This window comes from Capricornis sumatraensis, chromosome X, assembly GCF_032405125.1.
Source record: "Capricornis sumatraensis isolate serow.1 chromosome X, serow.2, whole genome shotgun sequence".
NCBI classification, from domain to species: domain Eukaryota; kingdom Metazoa; phylum Chordata; class Mammalia; order Artiodactyla; family Bovidae; genus Capricornis; species Capricornis sumatraensis.
The window spans coordinates 110,039,608-110,046,021 of NC_091092.1; positions in this window are offsets into that span (position 1 = coordinate 110,039,608).

Below are 6,414 nucleotides of genomic sequence, written 5' to 3' on the forward strand. Positions count from 1 at the left end.
GCACTTTCTATTCACATAATGGACCCTTTAAGCCACTTTCATTCTACAAACTTAAGCTCTTGGTAAACTTGAGGCAATTTCTTATATTAACTCTGAATATATTCCCTGCTCTGTGTTTTCCCCTTTCATTCTGAAATTGCATTATTGGGTATTTATGCCTGCATATAGTTAGTATTTTTTTTCTCTACTCTTTTCCATGTCTTTTTATGAGCAGCATCCTCATAATAAACTCAAAACATTTATATTGACTTTTTAAAATTTTTGCTATCATATATATCATATCCAAAAAGTATTTTAGATTTCTCAACATTGTTTTTTATGATCTCATGTTCTTTTTCTGTTATGCAACGTATTCTATCTCTCTACTTGTATGACAAGCTTAAAGCATTCTTCAAGTTTTACATTGTCTTCTTTACTACAAGGGTTTTTTACTGTTTTTTTTTTTAAGATTATTCTTTCATATTGGGGTTCTGAAACAGCTGGTTATCTTTGGCTGCCAATTTAGGCTTAAGACACAGAGACTAAAATGGTAGTTCACATCTTACACATGGGCAGGTTTTGTCAGCAGGTGTTCTTTACTGTAGAGTGAGTGAGCATAGACCCAGTTGTTTCCTCAGGAGGTCTCTGAATGTTTGTATGTTAAGGTCTTTTCTGCTGGGACGTCTGTTTGACCAGAAGGAAATCTTCTGGTTTTCCGCTTGAGGGGTAGCTGCGGTGGATATAAATCTGGTTACGAGTTCCTGGTATCAAGCAAGAAAGGAGACTGGTGGTTTCAATGATTTTGTGTTTGGGGGGAGAGCAGGGAGTAGCAGTTTGCCCTGTGACCTCAGTTCTCTTAGAGACCAAGGAAGAGTTGTTGGTTTTTGTTTGTTTAGTCTTTTTCCTTGTTTGTATAGTATGGCATTGTCCAAGCTTCTTAAACTGGATGGGAAACCAGAAGTTGGTTAACTTTTTAAGTACTACTTTTCTCTCTCATTTTATTTATGTCATTGAGGTGTCATTGGTTTGTAACATGAGTTGCCTGTATACAGTATTAAGTTTTAGTGGGTTGTATTAGGTTACATGGCCAATGTCCACTTTCCTGTGTTAGTATATAGAAATATAACTTGAACATTTGACCAGGAGGTATCAAGGTGACACCTCCCAAAATAAAGGAAACATTTACACTAAAATAGATTTTGGATATCTGTATTTAATCATTAAAATAAGTCACAAATAGCAGGAAGCTCTTTATCTTCCTTAAAAAAAAGAATTGCAAGTGAATTATGCATCACTGTTTTCCTACTGCAGAATCAGTAACTATATATTTATCATTACCAGTGAGATTTACACTACCTTTTTGTGTTTTTAAGCTGTTAAATATTATTCTTTTACTTCCACTCAAAACTCTCCTTTCAGAATTTCCTGTAACTCAGGTTTGGTGGTAATGAACTCCCTCAGCATTTGCTTTGCTTCTTTATTGCTGAAGAACATCATCACTGGGTATACAATTCTTTGTTGACAGTTGTTTTCTTTCAGTATTTTAAATATGTCATCTCATTGTCTCCTGGCCTGAAAAGTTTCTGTTCAGAAATCCACTGATAGATTTATGTGGATTCCCTTGTATGTACATCTCTCTTTTCTCTTGCTATTCTTAGGATTCTTTGATTTTGAACATTCAGTATGTCTTGATGTAGCCTGATTCAAGTTCCACATATTTGGGATCTTTTGAACCACACTGATTTGGATGTTCATTTCTTTCCCCTGGTTTAGGGAATTTTCAGCCATCGCTGCTTTAATATACTTTTGATTCCTTTCTCTTTGCCTTCTGAAATTTCCAAAATATGAATATGATTTCATTTCATTATGTGTCAAATTTCCCATAGGCTTTCTTCACTTTATTTACTCCCCTGACTAGGTAATTTCTAATGTTCTATTCTCCAGGTCACCGGTTCTTCTTCTATGTGGTTGAGTCTGCTTTTGAAATTCTCTATTGAATTCTTCAGTTCATTTATTGTAATTTTCAATTCTATTAATAGAATTTCTGGTTGTTTTATGTTGTTGCTTTTGTTTTGTTTTTGATGGTTGCTATTTTCTTTCATTTAGTTGCCTTTATTTTGTCCTAGTTCACTGAACTGCCTTAACAGGATTATTTTGAGGTTTTGTCTGAGAGTTCATAGTTCTCCATTTCTTTAGGTTCAATTACTGGCACTTTATTACTTCCATTTGGTGTCATATTTACCTTATTTTCCATGATCTCTTGATTCCTTACATTGGTATTTGTGCATTTGAATAATCAGGCTCCTCTTCCAGACTTTGCGTGTTTGTTTTGGCTGAGATAGATCTTCACCAGTCAGCTCAGTCAACTCAGTTCTGAGGCTGTCTGCTGCTAATGTTCTTGGGCAGATGGAGCCTGCTGGTATGTTCTATTTTGAGGCAAGGAAAAGTGTTCAAGCCCTGAGAATGGAGATGGGCGTGTGTGTCACTGGCTGAGAACACTTGTATAGGACTGCTTGCTCAGTCCCTACCCAACTGAGGCTGTAGGATGAGCTGTATGGTTGCTTGGATTCTCTGGTAAGGCTTTACTAGATGGTTTGGACAAGATAGTATATTCAGTAGTAGATGGCACTATGAATTAGCTTCCTTCTCCAGGCAGGGCAGCAGTGCCTGTACAGCTTGTTGTTTGGGGACCTGAATAGGGCCAGAGTGAACTGAATTCACTGTTTAAGTGAGGCCACCAGTTTTGCTCCACAAATGGGGGAAACCACAGATTGTGCTTTCTTTTCAGTTGCTATTGTATATAGGACTGTTGTATGGGCCGTGCAGCTTCCTGTATACTCTGGGTAAGTGAGCTGAAGGAAATACTCAGTGTTTAGTGGGACTACAAATCAGATTTCCTGCCCAGGTGCAATGAGAGAAGCAGCTCTAAAGCCAGTAAAGCTCTTTGTTGTCTTAACTCAAGCTGAACAGCACTCCAAGTTCCCAGGGTAAACAGGACCACTGGATTTGTTCTATAAACTATAAACTCTGCTTACCCACTTCTTGGCTCAAGTGCTGCTGGGCTGCACATCTTCCAGGACTTCTCTCCAGCTCTTCTGGTTAGATGGGGCTGGAAGACACTATCTTCCAGCACAGTGGGTAGAGCTGTGTCTCAGCTCCCTTGCCCCTGCATGGTTGAGGAGTGGCAACTCCAGGCTACTGTGTTTCCCAGACAAGGATCTCCAGTTAGGAAGGGCTGGGAGGTCCTCTCAGACTTGACATTGATTTAATCCCCCTGTCTGTGTGCAGCACTCAAATGCTCTATGACTTGTGGTGACTTTTCTGTGGGGGTGACCAGCTCTGCCTGCCTGCCTCTTGGTTCAAGTCCTACTGGGCCACACTGCTTCTAGGAGTTCTTGCCAGTCCTCTGGTCAGATGAAATGAGAAGACATTTTCCAGAGCAGGTGGGGCTATGATTCAGATCTTTCTGTGGGAAAATCAGACTTTAGGTCTGCCAGACCTCCTTATTTGAAGATCTTAATTAGGTTAATCTGCATCCTGTGAACAGAGAAGGCAATGGCACCCCACTCCAGTACTCTTGCCTGGAAAATCCCATGGACTGAGGAGTCTGGTGGGCTGCCGTCCATGGGGTCACACAGAGTTGGACACGACTGAAGCGACGCAGCAGCAGCAGCAGCAGAACCCTGTGAAGGCCCTGGTCAGATTATGCCACTGACTTAATTCTGCAGATGAACAAAGCCATTGGTTGGGTTTACTGCCTGGGAGTTACACATAGGAACTTGAGATCCCTGTGCTGGTTGTTGCAAGCCCCTCCCCTCTTTTCCATCACAGATTCCCAGTGTTCGAGTCCTACCAATTCCCCTGCACTTCTCAAGGTACAAGATCATAGTTGAGCTCTTCTGCAAAGGGACCCACAACGCTGGGGGAAGCTGATTGTCTCCTCTGGGTTTCCCTTTCCCACTTGAGGAACCAGAGGCTCAGGGGAGACCTCTCCATGTGGTGCTGCACTGGCCTGGGGGAGGGGCAATGCAGTCACCAGTAACTGCTTCACTTACTATCTAATGCAGTTTGGGTGTCTGAGGTACAGCCTCACCTCTCCCACCCCACTCTCAGCTCTTATGAGGGGAACCAAAATCAGGAACCACTTATATTGCCATCTTTGTGACATCACTATTTCAGGTAGCTCTTTAAATACACTTTGTTCCTCTTGCATATCAAACAGACCCACGATTTGATACACCACTTGATAACCTTCATTCCTTTCTTACAAATAGCTTTCACATTGTCGTCATAATAACTGGTTAGGTATTTTTCACAGCACTTTACCAATATTATCTTATGTAATGCTCATAAGTTATATGATGAAAATACTGTTTTATTATGAATTTTCAAGTAAATAATTGGGACACAGAGCAAATTAATCATTTACCTACGGTCTCACAGCTATAAGTCATAGTGCCAGGATTCAGAACATGCTCAGTAAAAGCCTGTGCTCTTAACTAAAGAATATTTTTCTCTCTGTCCCTCGCCAAGCAGATTAGTTGACAGGTGAGCATATTTCAGCTGAACCATTGATGGGCAAGAAATCTAATCCCAGAGATATGAGTTAAAGAATAAGTCATTAAGACTTTTGGAGTAAATAACTCAAGGTTCATATAGTTCATCAGAGGATAAAAGGAACTTTCTCATGACAAAGACTACAAGTTTCTGTGGTTTGAGCTGCTCCACTGTTTCTCCTGATGTCTCTCTCTTTCCCAGCTTCCATGTTATATGATTGGTGAGTGGCTAAATTGTGGTGCCTTCCCTGTTGGCTCAGTGATAAATAATTCACCTGCCAAAGCAGGAGACACAGGTTCGATCCCTGGGTCAGGATGATTCCCTGGAGAAGTAGAGGGCAACCCACTCCAGTATTCTTGCCTGGAAAATTCCATGGGCAGAGGAGCCTTGCAGGCTACAGTCCATGGGTCACAAGGAGTCAAACACAACTTAGAGACTAAACACCACACTAAATATTGTGGTAGGAAGAAGTAGAAACTAGAATGGAAATTTGAAATGGTCCAAGGAAGAGAATATTGTGTTGTAGTTGTGTATTTAATTGTTTTGAACTATGCAAATTTTGGAAAGGTCTTTCTGCTGTGTTTTTGTAGCTCTTCTTTGTGCCTGATTGACAAGAGGCCTACAAAAATATCCAAGATTCTGGCAAGCTAAATCTGTGTCTTGTTTGAATTTTTTTTTAGCTCATCAAATGGCACTGACTTTTGAAAAGTACTGGTAGCTTAAGTGAAAAATATTAGCCTCTTAAAATCAAATTCTGGAATACGTGGATGATCATTAGATACTTATTGCTCAGAACCAGATAAAGTTTCTGATAAAATTTAGAAGAGATTCATAATAAAACTAGGGGTGAGGTGCTTGCATGATCAGGCCACCCAGTTAAAGAATAATTGTTTACTCTCTGTTTATATGTTGATCAGGGTTTGAGTCATCCAGATGAAGAGCTCATTCAGCTTTTTCCCTTAAATATGGCTTCATAAATGATTTAGCATAGTTACACAAGTATCATGTAGCTTAAAATTGCATTTAATTCTCTCAAGCATTCCATGTATAATGCTGTAAAACATTTTGTAGAACCAAAATGTGCACAATTAACTCATACACAACAGTTTCTAATGTTTCCCTTGCTGGCCAATGCCACTCTATATTTCTATCATTGTCAAATAATACTGGTAGATAACAAAACAAAAAAGTAGACCATATTGACTATGGTTGTGCTATTGTGTAGATAAGAAAAACATCACATATGAGTTTTTTGAAAACATACAAAAAATAGAATAGATTACCTTAATCATACTGAAATAAAAATAAATGTAAATACAGCATAGTGATTTGTTCAACTGCAATTAGTTTTTCAAAACCTACAAGATCAAAATATAACAAACTAGTATTCATATATATTGCTGTTATTGTTGTTCAGTCGCTAAGTTGTGTGGTTGTACTCTTTGAGACCCCATGGACTACAGCACGCCAGGCTCCTCTGTCCTCCACTACCTCCTGGAGTTAGCTCAAATTCATGTCCCCTGAATCGGTGATGCTATCTAACCATCTAATCCTCTGCTGCCCTCTTCTCCCTTTGCCTTCAATCTCTCCCAGCATCAGGGTCTTTTCCAATGAGTTGGCTCTTTGCATCAGGTGGCCAAAGTATTGGAGCTTTGGCTTCAGCATTAGTCTTTCCAATGAATATTCAGGTTTGATTTCGTTTAGGATTGACTGGTTTGATCTCCTTGCAGTCCAAGGGACTGTCAAGAGCCTTCTCCAATGCCACAGTTCAAAAGCATCAATTCTTTGGTGCTCAGCCTTCTTTATGGTCCAAGTCTTACATCCGTACATGACTACTGGAAAAACCATCGCTTTGATTATATGGGCCTTAGTTGCCAA